This window comes from Cinclus cinclus, chromosome 21 (assembly GCF_963662255.1).
Source record: "Cinclus cinclus chromosome 21, bCinCin1.1, whole genome shotgun sequence".
Taxonomy (NCBI): Eukaryota; Metazoa; Chordata; class Aves; order Passeriformes; family Cinclidae; genus Cinclus; species Cinclus cinclus.
The window spans coordinates 6,594,380-6,608,696 of NC_085066.1; the positions used below are offsets into that span (position 1 = coordinate 6,594,380).

General features: G+C 45.4%; 1 protein-coding gene across 1 annotated transcript in view; it reads left to right on the plus strand.

Annotated features, from left to right (window-relative positions):
* Positions 1 to 14,317, plus strand: part of SPAG16 (sperm associated antigen 16) — a 364,149-nt gene that overhangs the window by 249,964 nt on the left and 99,868 nt on the right. The window lies entirely within an intron of this gene.

The following is a 14,317-nucleotide window of genomic DNA, read 5'->3' on the forward strand; positions in this document are numbered from 1 at the left end:
ATAATTACAGAACTGAATTAAATTTTAAGTACAGATTTTATTATCATTAGTTAACCATTTTCAGGCCACCAAACGCTGTTAGAAATAAAAGAAAAATCCGTTCCATCTTTCTGTCATGGCAAGGAACAAAATCCATGTCAAAACACCCCCATTTTATTTGTTGGCAAACAGCTCTTTCTCATACTAGGGAATCATTCTGAAAATTGTTCTGGAATTCACTTCTACATCCATTCTCTGACATAGTCATGTTATTCCCTAATTTTGGAAGTAAGTTTCCTGGAGTGCTCCCTTCCCTTGGGCTTCTTCCCTGTGTTACCCACAGACCCTGTAGTTAGCACTGGGCCTGCTTCACACTTTAGGTGCAGACCAGATAACATGTTCTCTTATCATATTTTGATCAGCTTGAATATTTTTCCTCTCCAACTCTGATACTCTTAATGTAGAAGTCTGGATAAATATGTCTAGCAGATAGCCTAGAAGTAAAAATATTCCTCTAGATCTGACTGTGAGAAAGCTGCAATATGTAGGGATTTATTTAACTGTTAAAGGCCAAGGAAATTCAGGATGCATTGGTTTGGAAGGGAGTGATTCTCCTGAGTTGCTGAATTCCTGTGTCCTTGTGAAAAGAGACAGTCTCACAGCCAAGGCCCTTCACTTGGATATAAAAAAAACCCACAAATCCAGGACTGATTTTTAAATGTCACACTTTGTTTGTGTCATTCAGTTTCCCATCACTATTTCAGGTTTCTCATCAGACATCATTTGCAAAGAAAAACTCAGTAATAGGTGTCACACACCTCGATAAGCCAAGGGCAGAGAAAAGCCACGTGCAGCAAATGATGGGCACTGAGAAACCTTCGGTGTCAGTAAATGCACTGGCTGCTGCTGGAGTTTCCTCTGCACTCCTAAATCACACAAAATGCAGTTCCTTCACTCTCTGTTTTGTCTTCCTGGGTTATTGATGGATCAAAATCCCAGTTATTTCTTCTGAGGATATAAATAATTAAAAAATCTCTTAGTCTAGCAGTTTGGTTCATCTAGGTACAAGCTGAGTTTAAAACCTTGGCATTACCTGTTTTTTTTTTTTTGTATTCTCTGTAACATACATAAATACATTATATATAAATCAACATAAACCTGTTTGAAGATTCTAAACCCAGTCCTGTCAAGTTTACTGACTCTAAAAATAATCACAGCTCAAGAAAATCTGCCTTCTTTTGTTTCAAGCCTTTGCATTATGAGATGTGAGATGAGCTCATTTCTGCCAGGGGACCTCTCTCCTCTAGCCTCAGGGTTTGCATCCCTCTTTTGTTTGGACAATGTCCTCAGGCACGGGGTGGGATTTGGGGCTGTCCTGTGCAGGCCAGGGGTTGGATTTTGATGAGCCTTGTGGGTCCCTTCCAAGCCAGGATATTCTGTGGTTCTATGATTTACAGGTTGATTTTTTAGTTCTGTTTTTACCATCCCTTCTGGGTGCTCTTTGTTTTTACCATGCAGGGACTCAGAGTAAACCCCGAACTATCTTGTAAAATTCACCCAAACAAATGTGAGGAAGCTTAGATTTTAGAAGATTTTCTTTTGTTCTTCCTCAGGGCTGGCTCTAGGAGAGTATTTCTAACCCATGAAGAAATTAATTCAGTACCCATTAAGAAATTCAGTACCCATCAAGAAATTCAGTACCTGAAGGGAGCCTACGGGAAAGATGGAGAAAGACAAGGGCTTGGAGTGACAGGACAAGGGGAAATGGCTTCAAATGGACAGAGAGTAGGGTTAGACTGGATACTGGGAAGAAATCCACATGATGATGGTGTATATGAAGTATGAAGAGTATGAAGCAAGGCCAGTGTCTGCATTCACTCATTTGTTTTGAACTAGTAAATGAAATATTTAAATATTTAACTTTTCTAATTGAAGCTTTTAATCAGATTTTTCTCTCGTTTAAATATTTGCACATGATGAAGCTTTGTCTGAACTCTTCATGATAAAAATTTGGGGTAATGCACTGACATTTGTATTCAGACAGCTCTGTAAAGCCCAAGAAGAAAAAGTGTGGCATTATTTTTAGATGGCTTTTTCATAGATTAGGTTGGAGTAACTTTAAAGACTTTTAAGAATTCTTTAAAGGATTGTATATTCTAGGTCAGATTGGCCCTTGAAAGATCCTCAGCAGAAACCAATAATAATTGACTATACAGTATTTTCTTTTATGTTTGCAGACTTTATATTTACAAATATAAACATATTGTTATGTCCATTTGCTGTTAACTAAATGAAACAGAGATTATCTCCTTTAATGTGATTTTGTTTGCTTATTTCTGTGTTCTGCAGTGAATGTGACCCTCTGTGTATACAGTACATGAAGCAAGCTCTGTTTAGTATGCAGAGCTGCTAAACCACAGTTTCCACTGTGGAAAACTTTGCCCTTCTTTCTTAGAAGAGAAGAATTAATTTGTGTATCCTAAGGAATAAGGAATTTTTCCAAATTGCATCTCCTGGCTCAGCACGCAAGCCTTTCCTGTGGCAGATGTACATCATGGGTCCAGACCCCTGCATAATTCTTTTTTTCACAGCTGTTACTTGAACTCCTCTTTTTGCAGAGAAAACAAAATCAGAATTAAAAGATTCACATGGATTCTTTAAAATTCAACTTCCCATGTGCAGTACAGTCCAACCTGCCACTCTCTATGGCATTTCATGGGCAATTATAGTTTGAAACACATGAGAAAGCAGCACAGCATCCCTACCTTCAACACTGTGACTCTCTCATGTGACAGTCAGATTTTTGACAAATTATGGGACTTTCACCTGCTCTGCTGGTGCTGTCATTGCCTGGACTGGGAACCATTGAGTTGTGAGGCCATAGATGGGTCAGTCACTGCCATGTCAGGCCATGGGTCAGTCACTGCCATGTCAGGCTGTGGGTCAGTCACTGCCATGTCAGGGCAGGCCATGGGTCAGTCACTGCCATGTCAGGACAGGTCATGGGTCAGTCACTGCCATGTCAGGTCATGGGTCAGTCACTGCCATGTCAGGCCATGGGTCAGTCACTGCCATGTCAGGACATGGGTCAGTCACTGCCATGTCAGGCTGTGGGTCAGTCACTGCCATGTCAGAGCAGGACATGGGTCAGTCACTGCCATGTCAGGACATGGGTCAGTCACTGCCATGTCAGGGCAGGACATGGGTCAGTCACTGCCATGTCAGGCCATGGGTCAGTCACTGCCATGTCAGGTCATGGGTCAGTCACTGCCATGTCAGGACAGGTCATGGGTCAGTCACTGCCATGTCAGGTCATGGGTCAGTCACTGCCATGTCAGAGCAGGACATGGGTCAGTCACTGCCATGTCAGGACAGGTCATGGGTCAGTCACTGCCATGTCAGGACATGGGTCAGTCACTGCCATGTCAGGCCGTGGGTCAGTCACTGCCATGTCAGGACAGGCCATGGGTCAGTCACTGCCATGTCAGGGCAGGCCATGGGTCAGTCACTGCCATGTCAGGGCAGGACATGGGTCAGTCACTGCCATGTCAGGCCATGGGTCAGTCACTGCCATGTCAGGACAGGTCATGGGTCAGTCACTGCCATGTCAGGTCATGGGTCAGTCACTGCCATGTCAGAGCAGGACATGGGTCAGTCACTGCCATGTCAGGACAGGTCATGGGTCAGTCACTGCCATGTCAGGGCAGGCCGTGGGTCAGTCACTGCCATGTCAGGTCATGGGTCAGTCACTGCCATGTCAGAGCAGGACATGGGTCAGTCACTGCCATGTCAGGACAGGTCATGGGTCAGTCACTGCCATGTCAGGGCAGGCCATGGGTCAGTCACTGCCATGTCAGGTCATGGGTCAGTCACTGCCATGTCAGAGCAGGACATGGGTCAGTCACTGCCATGTCAGGACAGGCCATGGGTCAGTCACTGCCATGTCAGGCCATGGGTCAGTCACTGCCATGTCAGGGCAGGACATGGGTCAGTCACTGCCATGTCAGGCCATGGGTCAGTCAGTGCCATGTCAGGACAGGCCATGGGTCAGTCACTGCCATGTCAGACCAGGTCATGGGTCAGTCACTGCCATGTCAGGTCATGGGTCAGTCACTGCCATGTCAGGGCAGGACATGGGTCAGTCACTGCCAAGTCAGACCAGGTCATGGGTCAGTCACTGCCATGTCAGGTCGTGGGTCAGTCACTGCCATGTCAGGACAGGTCATGGGTCAGTCACTGCCATGTCAGAGCAGGCCATGGGTCAGTCACTGCCATGTCAGGCTGTGGGTCAGTCACTGCCATGTCAGGCTGTGGGTCAGTCACTGCCATGTCAGGACAGGTCATGGGTCAGTCACTGCCATGTCAGGGCAGGCCATGGGTCAGTCACTGCCATGTCAGGTCATGGGTCAGTCACTGCCATGTCAGAGCAGGACATGGGTCAGTCACTGCCATGTCAGGACAGGTCATGGGTCAGTCACTGCCATGTCAGGGCAGGTCATGGGTCAGTCACTGCCATGTCAGAGCAGGACATGGGTCAGTCACTGCCATGTCAGGCCGTGGGTCAGTCACTGCCATGTTAGGCCATGGGTCAGTCACTGCCATGTCAGGACCGGTCATGGGTCAGTCACTGCCATGTCAGGTCATGGGTCAGTCACTGCCATGTCAGGGCAGGCCATGGGTCAGTCACTGCCATGTCAGGCCATGGGTCAGTCACTGCCATGTCAGGGCAGGCCATGGGTCAGTCACTGCCATGTCAGACCCGGTCATGGGTCAGTCACTGCCATGTCAGAGCAGGACATGGGTCAGTCACTGCCATGTCAGACCAGGTCATGGGTCAGTCACTGCCATGTCAGGGCAGGCCATGGGTCAGTCACTGCCATGTCAGACCAGGTCATGGGTCAGTCACTGCCATGTCAGGCCGTGGGTCAGTCACTGCCATGTTAGGCCATGGGTCAGTCACTGCCATGTCAGGTCATGGGTCAGTCACTGCCATGTCAGGCCGTGGGTCAGTCACTGCCATGTCAGAGCAGGCTGTAGGTTGGCTCCCACCATTTCAGTGTGGCCCAGAGGCTAAGTAAGACTCAAGGGACAGGGAAGGAGCAGTGGCCGTCCTGCTGGTTTTGAGCCAGTCCACCAATTCTCTGGTCTCCTACATAGAGCTGTGGGGTCTGTGGGAACTCTGACGTCAGTGAGGGCTATGCGGTCTGTGTGGGCTGTGGTGGGTGTGGGATCTGTATGGACTGTGGTGTCTGTGAGAGCTGTGGGGTCTGTGAGAGCTGTGGGGTCTGTGTGGGCTGTGGGGTCTGTGGGGGTATTGAAGGCTGTGAGGGTTGTGGGGTCTGTGAGAGCTGTGGGGTCTGTATGGTCTGTGGGGTCTGTGTGGGCTGCGGGGTCTGTGTGGGCTGTGGGATCTGTGAGAGCTGTGGGGTCTGTGAGAGCTGTGGGGTCTGTGTGGGCTGTGGGGTCTGTGTGGGCTGTGGGGTCTGTGTGGGCTGTGGGATCTGTATGGGCTGCGGGGTCTGTGTGGGCTGTGGGGTCTGTGAGAGCTGTGGGGTCTGTGAGAGCTGTGGGGTCTGTGAGAGCTGTGGGATCTGTGTGGGCTGTGGGGTCTGTGAGAGCTGTGGGGTCTGTGAGAGCTGTGGGGTCTGTGAGAGCTGTGGGGTCTGTGTGGGCTGTGGGGTCTGTGAGAGCTGTGGGATCTGTGTGGGCTGTGGGGTCTGTGAGAGCTGTGGGATCTGTGTGGGCTGTGGGGTCTGTGAGAGCTGTGGGGTCTGTGAGAGCTGTGGGGTCTGTGAGAGCTGTGGGGTCTGTATGGCCTGTGGGGACTGTGTGAGCTGTGGGATCTGTGTGGGCTGTGGGGTCTGTATGGCCTGTGGGGTCTGTGTGAGCTGTGGGGTCTGTGTGGGCTGTGGGATCTGTGAGAGCTGTGGGATCTGTGTGGGCTGTGGGGTCTGTATGGCCTGTGGGATCTGTGTGGGCTGTGGGGTCTGTGAGAGCTGTGGGGTCTGTGTGGGCTGTGGGGTCTGTGTGGGCTGTGGGGTCTGTGTGGGCTGTGGGATCTGTATGGGCTGCGGGGTCTGTGTGGGCTGTGGGGTCTGTGAGAGCTGTGGGGTCTGTGAGAGCTGTGGGATCTGTGTGGGCTGTGGGGTCTGTGAGAGCTGTGGGGTCTGTGAGAGCTGTGGGGTCTGTGAGAGCTGTGGGGTCTGTGTGGGCTGTGGGGTCTGTGAGAGCTGTGGGATCTGTGTGGGCTGTGGGGTCTGTGAGAGCTGTGGGATCTGTGTGGGCTGTGGGGTCTGTGAGAGCTGTGGGGTCTGTGAGAGCTGTGGGGTCTGTGAGAGCTGTGGGGTCTGTATGGCCTGTGGGGACTGTGTGAGCTGTGGGATCTGTGTGGGCTGTGGGGTCTGTATGGCCTGTGGGGTCTGTGTGAGCTGTGGGGTCTGTGTGGGCTGTGGGATCTGTGAGAGCTGTGGGATCTGTGTGGGCTGTGGGGTCTGTATGGCCTGTGGGATCTGTGTGGGCTGTGGGGTCTGTGAGAGCTGTGGGGTCTGTGTGGGCTGTGGGGTCTGTGTGGGCTGTGGGTTCTGTTGGGACTGGGGTTGCTGTGAGGGCAATGGGGACAGTGAGGTCAGTGATGTGTAACTCCCTGTCCTGCTCAGTGGGCTCAGGAGAGGTTGGTTTAATTTAATCTGGGCAGTCCATGGGAGAAACAACAAGATTCTCAGGTGGTTCAATAACAAACTGACTTGCAAACTTTAGCACATTGAGGTAGAATAAGGTACTTGGCAAAATTTAAAACAACATCCAGACTCAGTAAGGCACTTCAGGAACTTTAACTTACCCAGACACAACAAGGCACTTGAGAAGGCAATGACTGGAGTTTTTCAGTCTGGCTTATGATATATCTGAAGAAGGAGAAGAAAGAGACAGAGCTCATCCTATTTCCACCCCACTTCCCACCTGGTTGTTTTGAGCCTGTTAACCATTCCTCCAGTCTCCTACATAAATTATTATTTTTTTTTCCCCCAGTCAAGTCTGCTTTGTCCATGACAGTGAGTGATACCTCCCTATCTTCAATCCAACCCACAAAACTTTTGTTCTATTTCTCTCTGTCCTGCCTAGCTGAGGCAGGGAATCATAGAGTGGATTTGGGGGACCCCTGGGACCCAGCAGTGTCAGCCCACCATAGATAATTAGCTGTATTTTTGTGAAGTAGTTCTCAAAATAATGGGATGAGATTAGTTGAACTGACCATTCTTTCACCTGAAATGCATTAAAACTGTGAGAGAGATTCATACACTTTCTGGAGTTCTGAATTGGTATGCTTCTGTGAATCCATTTCTAATACTGTTGGTATTCTTTCTTTATGCATTTAGTTCTCCTTACTAAACACCCAAAGACAAGGTAAGGAGACAAATATTATGTTGGACTCAATGATCTTAGAGTCTATTTCCTCTAAATGTTTCCATGATGTTTGAAATGTTGTTCCTTTGGTGTTTTCTCTTTAAAAAAAGCACATGTACTTTACTGACACTCATTTTCTTTCAGTGACTTAGATGTTCTGCATTTGAAAAAGAACAATTTTGCATTTCAGCAGTAGATCTCTTGTCTCTAATTTACGAATTTAAGAAAGTATGCATTACATCTGTATTTTAACATTACTGCAGTGGATAGTACCCAGTTTTTCACATGTGGAACTGAATGGCAATAAAATTCCTGTGCACAAACACGGTGTAGCCCAGGAATGTTTGTGCTTGTTGCTCTTAGGAGTGTCTAATCAGGTGATGATGGCACCTAACTTTACTTGGTCATGGTGTCTCTCAAAAATACAGAGAAAAGTCAATAATGGCAATTATCATTCATCTCCTCTCACTGCACAGCTCCCAGAATTCAGACCCTTCTTTGATGGTTAGACAGGGAAAAACAAAACTGATAATTTTAAACCTCTCTGCAGAAGCTATTGCTCCCTTTGCAGCACTGTTTCAAGTGCAATGCCAGCTACTGTGAGCAGTAACTCTGCAGGGAGTGCAGTGGTTTATGTAAATTTATGCAAAGGGTTTCTGCAATTCTAGCATGTGTTGTGCTCCTCAAACACACCACCAGGCACTTCCTGCTACTTGATGTGACAAAGGGAAGAGAGATTCCCCCGTTCCACACAGCAAGAGGAAAGCCTGCAGCGTGCATGTACACAAACTAGAGACCCGTGATCCGTGATTATTTTTGCAAGTCAGTAGAATTGGGAACACTGCTGCAACAAAGTTCTGCCATTCCCATGGATTACTTTTAGTGGAGATCCTCCTTTGGAGGACACAAGGGCTGTTCTGAGTCTCCATATGCTCTCAAAGCAACAATAGCCAACTACTTGGGTCAACTTCTACTAGTTCTACTCAGTGCAAAATCAAGAGTTGTTCATTGACAACTGCTAAGAAAGTTGGAAGATTCTTCTGTAGGAACCAACAGTGAAGCACTGAGATGATTTTTTGCATCAATATCTTGGATTCTCCTCACGCCCATAAGAGCTGGTGTCTCACCAGTTCCTGGCTATTTAAAGCTGTAAAAGATGTCACTGGGAGTGAGGGCCAGACCCCAATTTCATTAGCTCTGAGTTTTCAGTTGCTTTGAAATATAACTGGTCCCCTGCAACTTTGATCACAAACGCAGGACTCAAAATTATAAAAGGACAAAGGTAGGAAAAAAACAGATGGGAAAACACTGGGACTGCCTGCTAATAATCATCCTTAATCACTGTTTCCCCCCACTCTGGTTGCACATAATTGTTAAAAATAGACCACTGCACTTTGAAAATGTAGTCAGTGTAGCTCTGTACTTTTGCCAGGCTAAGTAATTCCACATCTTTCTAAGAAGATGCTATTTTCATTTGAAACTGTGATGATTTAAGCATGATATTTCAAATATAGGTGATGATTGATTAGTCATTAGTTTAATAATGGACTACATCAGCATTTTTTCCTCCACCTTTATCATATTTTACATAATTCATTTGGATTAATTGGATAGTAAAATCTTTTTCCTTGTAACCACTGCAGCAGATTCACCCACATCTGCCTGGATTGTCTTGGGATCCCTCTGCCCTTGCTCACTGCTGCTCCACAGTGGGATCGGGTGGCACAGGGACATGGCTCTGGATGCCTTGCCTGTGTGTCTCATTGTTTTTGTGGAGTGTATTCAGTTTTTGCTTTGCAACAAGGCCTGAGGTAATAACTCTCCTCAGGTTTCTGATGTGCTTCATGCTGTAAATGTGGGAGGTAATGACTCCTTCTGTTAAAAACCTTCACTTGAACATGTATGAAATGGGGGTACAGTTAAGTGATGTAGGACATGTCCCACAGGGAACCTTAGAAATGCAGATTATTGGAGCCTCTCCATTTGAGGCAGTTGTTCCTCACGTGGCCGCTTCGCCTACTGGCACTTAATGGTGAGGATCTCCCACCAGCTCTGTGTACACACAACAAAGTCCCTTTGCTGGCTTCAGAGACTGGGAACAAGACCGGTAAAAAACTCATCAGCCCTTTGTCATTCCTGAGCTCAACCAGATTCCCAGGAGTAATGGAAAGGGGCAGTAATTATCCAGCTTCTTTCTGGCTGGGAAGGGGCCTGCCATGGATCTGTTGCCACTGTTGTTGATGAAAATGTCAAAAACATCACAGGAATCCCTTAAAATATGCCTCATCCAGCTGCATCTGTCCTGAAAACAAAGGATTGCAAAGCAGTGAACTTGGCATAGTGAAAAGGATTTGCTGTTCAGTCATTATTTTACCTTTTTAAAATATGTGCAAAAGGTGATGAAACAGCTACTGACTTGCCTTCAGCTGTAAAGAGGATGCTCCTGGGAGAAGTCCACTGCTGTCTAAATTAAATAAAGCAACTTGATGTGGTTCATGTATTATTGATCTTTCAGCAATAAATCCAGAGGTGTGGTTATACCAAGAGACATAATTATGCAAATTTTTATCCTTCTCACGGGTGTGAGACAGCAGTTTTCAGGGAATATTTACCTCAAGTGTACCTGGTGATTAGTCCCATCGCTAATCATTAATATTCAGAAGAAAAAAAATGCAATTTTTAATAAAAGGGAAGAAGGAAATAAATTGTAAAAACTTCCTGGAAACTATATAAATCTTTTAATTCCTGACGTAACAATTATTTGGTTTGTTTGTAAGTGTCAGTTGAGATTGGGACTGTGATGTATATGGAGCTGAGCATGTCCATTTTAATGGGAGGTATTCTGGAATATAAAGATGTTCATTAAGTTGGCAGGAAGGTAAAGAGTGGAGGGTGGAACTGTGAAGGCAATTAAAGGACTTGCAAAGTCCTATAAGTAGAGTCTGGAACAGAGCCAGTCTTTGAATGCAAACTAATTGAATCCTTGTATAAATTCTTTAATTACTCCAGCGTGCACACATGAAATAGTACCAGCTTGATTCTATAGACTAGGCAGCAAGTCTGACCAGTTTTATAGAATCATTCTACATGCTTTCTGATTAAAGGAGCTAATGGAATTGGGCTGAGCAGCAGCAAATGCAGTGTAAATGGAAATAAGAGCAAGGGGAATCTGCTTTTGCACCTCTTCTCCTTGGAACTCATTGTCTCCTCCTTTTACATGTAGGAAATCAGGCAAGCCCTGATGGTCCACCATGCTGTTCAGTAAAATACAACATCCAAAACACATCATAAAGAAGACTTTATTGTGGCAAGAAACAAGACGAAAACCATGATCAAGGCAGGGGGTTTTTCCTTGAATGACTAAAATAACTGTAACAGGGATGAAAAAGCTAAAAGCTCACAGGAGAATTTAAAGTGATTCCACCTTAAAAGCTTCTGAAAATGGCCCATGGCCAGATGGAAATGAGTTCATTTAACATATGACTTATCTTTTTATTTTTCTTTGAATGATGTGTAACTCCAAATAATCTTTCAGCTTGGTTACATTCCTGGTTTATTTCTTCCTATTGAAAAGTTGTTATACCCCATCTCCAGCTCCCTTGATTTGGATAAGGTGTGGAATAGAGGGAAGTGGTGAAGTGTAATAGCCAGCTCACTAACAAAATCATTGTGTGATGTTCTCAGTGTAGTAGCTGCCTCGGGATGGGTGATAATTAATGCATTTAGTAATAAGTCTGTGGGCAGAGTGTGTCAAGGCTGATCAAATACCCGTTTGAGTGTGTTGACATGTTGCCATCAGAAGTCTGTTTTCTTATTTCTGTTTCCTGTTGAGGTGTGCTGTCTAATCACAGAAATCAGGCCAAATACACTGCTGGCTGTTACATTTTACACACGCTTTGTTTATACCAGGCCTCTGGGATGAAGTTGTTAAAATGTCTGCAGACTTGTGACAGTAAGAACTAGTCAGTCTTTACCACTAAGGCAGTGTGTGAACCCTTTGGACAGGACCATCTTCTCTAGGTCACCCAGCACACAGCACAATGGGATGGTGTTCCCAGGGCAGGTTTCTCCAGCACTGCTATTCAAGGATCCCCTATTCAAGGACAGGTTCATCCTGTCTGGTATGGCCCCAGATCCCAGAATCACGGAATAGTCTGAGTTAGAAGGGACCCCCAAGGATCATTGAGTCCAACTCTTCAGTGAGTAGCCCATGCAGGGATTGAGCCCACTGCCTTGGTGCTATTAGCACCAGGCTCTGACCAACTGAGCCCAGAACAACTGAGGGTGGTGCAGTGGATCTGGAACCTGTAAACAGGTGGATTGTATAAATTCCTGACAGAGAGGAGGTTTCTTTGTCTGAGGGGTCTGTAGTAGCAATGGGGGGAAATAAACATGGCAGAGAATGGGATGGCAAGACTGTGAGAAACCAGGGAATGGGTCTTGTCTTGTGGTGTGCCAGCTACTGTAGCAAAATTAAATTAATAAAAGGGAAAACCTGTAATACAAGTAAATTAGAGTGTTTTCCTCATAATTATGCCACTAGTAACGATCTCCACATCAGGGCCAGTGAGAGGGTCAAAGTCAGCTCTACATTCACTATCACTTTGCAGCAGGGACTGTCTCTGATCAATGTTTGCATAATATCTGTTCCAGGGACATATTCTCAGTGCTGTTATGATCTATCAGCTGGGCCGTGCTGTTACTTACAAGAGAAATGTCATATTGAAAATCCATGGGTGCACAGGTGACACAAGGAGCAGTCACAGAGCAGCCACCAGAGTGTCTTCTGTAACTACCCTGAGTGGATTATGTGCAGTCTCACCAAGGTGGGCTGTCCATTGATCTGGGTCAGAATTGCTAAGCTACCAAAGTTGTAATTAAGCAGCATTTATTGAACTCATTTATTGGGCACATACAAAACAAGTGTGAAGCCACACATGTTCTAAATCAAACCAAAGCTACCACTCATTCACACGCACACACTCCCAAAGTAATTTTTTGTTAAAATGTCTCTCTGGATAGAAAAAAATCCAGAGTAAAATGCAATCATATGTCAAAGTCATATTAAAGGATGTGAAATAACGACTGTAAAGGATACTGGTGATTTCCCAAGTGGGCCATTGATAAGAGATGCACAGTCTTTGCAGAAGGTGGAAAGAGAGAGGTTGGTGAAGCTGGTCCAGAAGCCAAATATTTATGCTGGGGAATGGAGGGATCTTTGTACACACATAATAATTTCCTCTTCCCTTTACTGGAGTGATGGGTGATGACCTAAGGGAAGGAGATGTCCCACTCTGCAGTTACTCCTGTGACCCAGCTCCACCAAAACCTCTACTGAGATGTGCGTCTCTAGCCCCTCTGAAAGTCAGATCATTCCAAAATTGGTGAGCAGTTTGGCAGGAGTTGCTTATAAACATCTGCAATGGGTACATGCATAATTAATCCAGGCTCAGTGCTATCTGGAGAGGGTGGGGAGGAGAGAGGAAGAGCTTATTTTTTTACAGTCCAAGAAAATAGTGTCCAAGTGGGATGTGGATGACACAGTAATTGAAATGCATCAGGCACAGGCAAGAAGGGAGGAGTTTTGCTGTAAACTCACTTTTATTTAACCTAAAGGACACAGGTTGCATGTGAAAAAGTACTTTTATACTCCCGTTATACTCATGGGCTGCTTTAGATCAGCAGCATGGCGTGGATGGGGGAATTGCTGCTCATGTGGAATTTAGCACTTTACATTTCAGCAAATGTATGAAAACACTGCTTGTAAGAGGAAGGGACTAGATTTGATGACTCTTCAAGTGTCATATCCATGATGATGGGGGTTAAACATTTGCTTTCCTGAGACCCAGTTGAAGCCATGGAACAATTTGGAGCGTAGTTGTTGTATTTTGGAGTTTGTTGTTGTTTGTTTCCTAACCAAACTTCTTGCCCTCATCGTTTGTACAGGCTGAACTTGCTGGAAGGATTCAAATGAAGTGAAGGGGAATTCAGTGGGCAAAGCTGGTGAGAGAGTTCAGCAGAGCCATGATGCCCGTGGCACTGTGTTGGGTGGGATATAGTTATGGTTACTGACTTTTTTTTGCAAAACAGCAGGTGCTGAGAGCCTGGCTGCTGAATTCTCCAAGCAATGATTACTTTGTTTCTCGGTGTTAAGTCTGTATTAGTCCCTGTAACAAGCCAGAATGGAATTTTGACATTTAGATCTCCTCCAAATGAACCTAAAAATTTCATTATACTTACACCAGGGTAGTGTTTTGCAAGCCATTAGTTTCTAGTTGAGAAGCTGATGGATATTTTAAGATCTTAAATCCTCTATTTGCTAGAAAATACCACACATTTCATTGCAGGTACTATTTATGTGGAAGATGTAAAAAATAAATTAATTTTTTTTAAATCATGGATGCAGTATCTGACCCATGTTTCACGTGATTTTCAGTCCCATACCATTGTGATTCCCCTTCCAAACAACATTCTTTAATATAATCTTGCACTTGCATAAATTGAAGAAGACATTGATCGCTGTGAGTGCACACCTGTTGAGCTGCCTTTGGGATTTGAATCTTCATTAAGGAGGTTTAATTGAAAAGTAAATGTTTCTATATGGGTAGCTGGGCAGTTCTTTCTGTTCTAGTGGGAGGAATTAGCTAAACAAAGTTATGTTTGCTCATCCTTTACCCTGCCTTCTTTGATTTTTGCATTTATCTATATGCTACATGATCAAAATACTCTTTTTAGCGTAGGGGTTTGTTTTTGGTTTTGAGGGGGTTTTGAGGGGGGATGAGTTGGTTTTGGGTTTTTTTGGGTTTTGAGGTGTTTTTTGTTTGTTCAGGGGTTTTGTTTGGGTTTTTGTTTGTTTGTGGGGGTTTGTTTGTTTTGGTTTTGGTTTTAATTAATATTGATCAGAATCATGGGGGACATGGTCCAGCTCTCTTTCCTT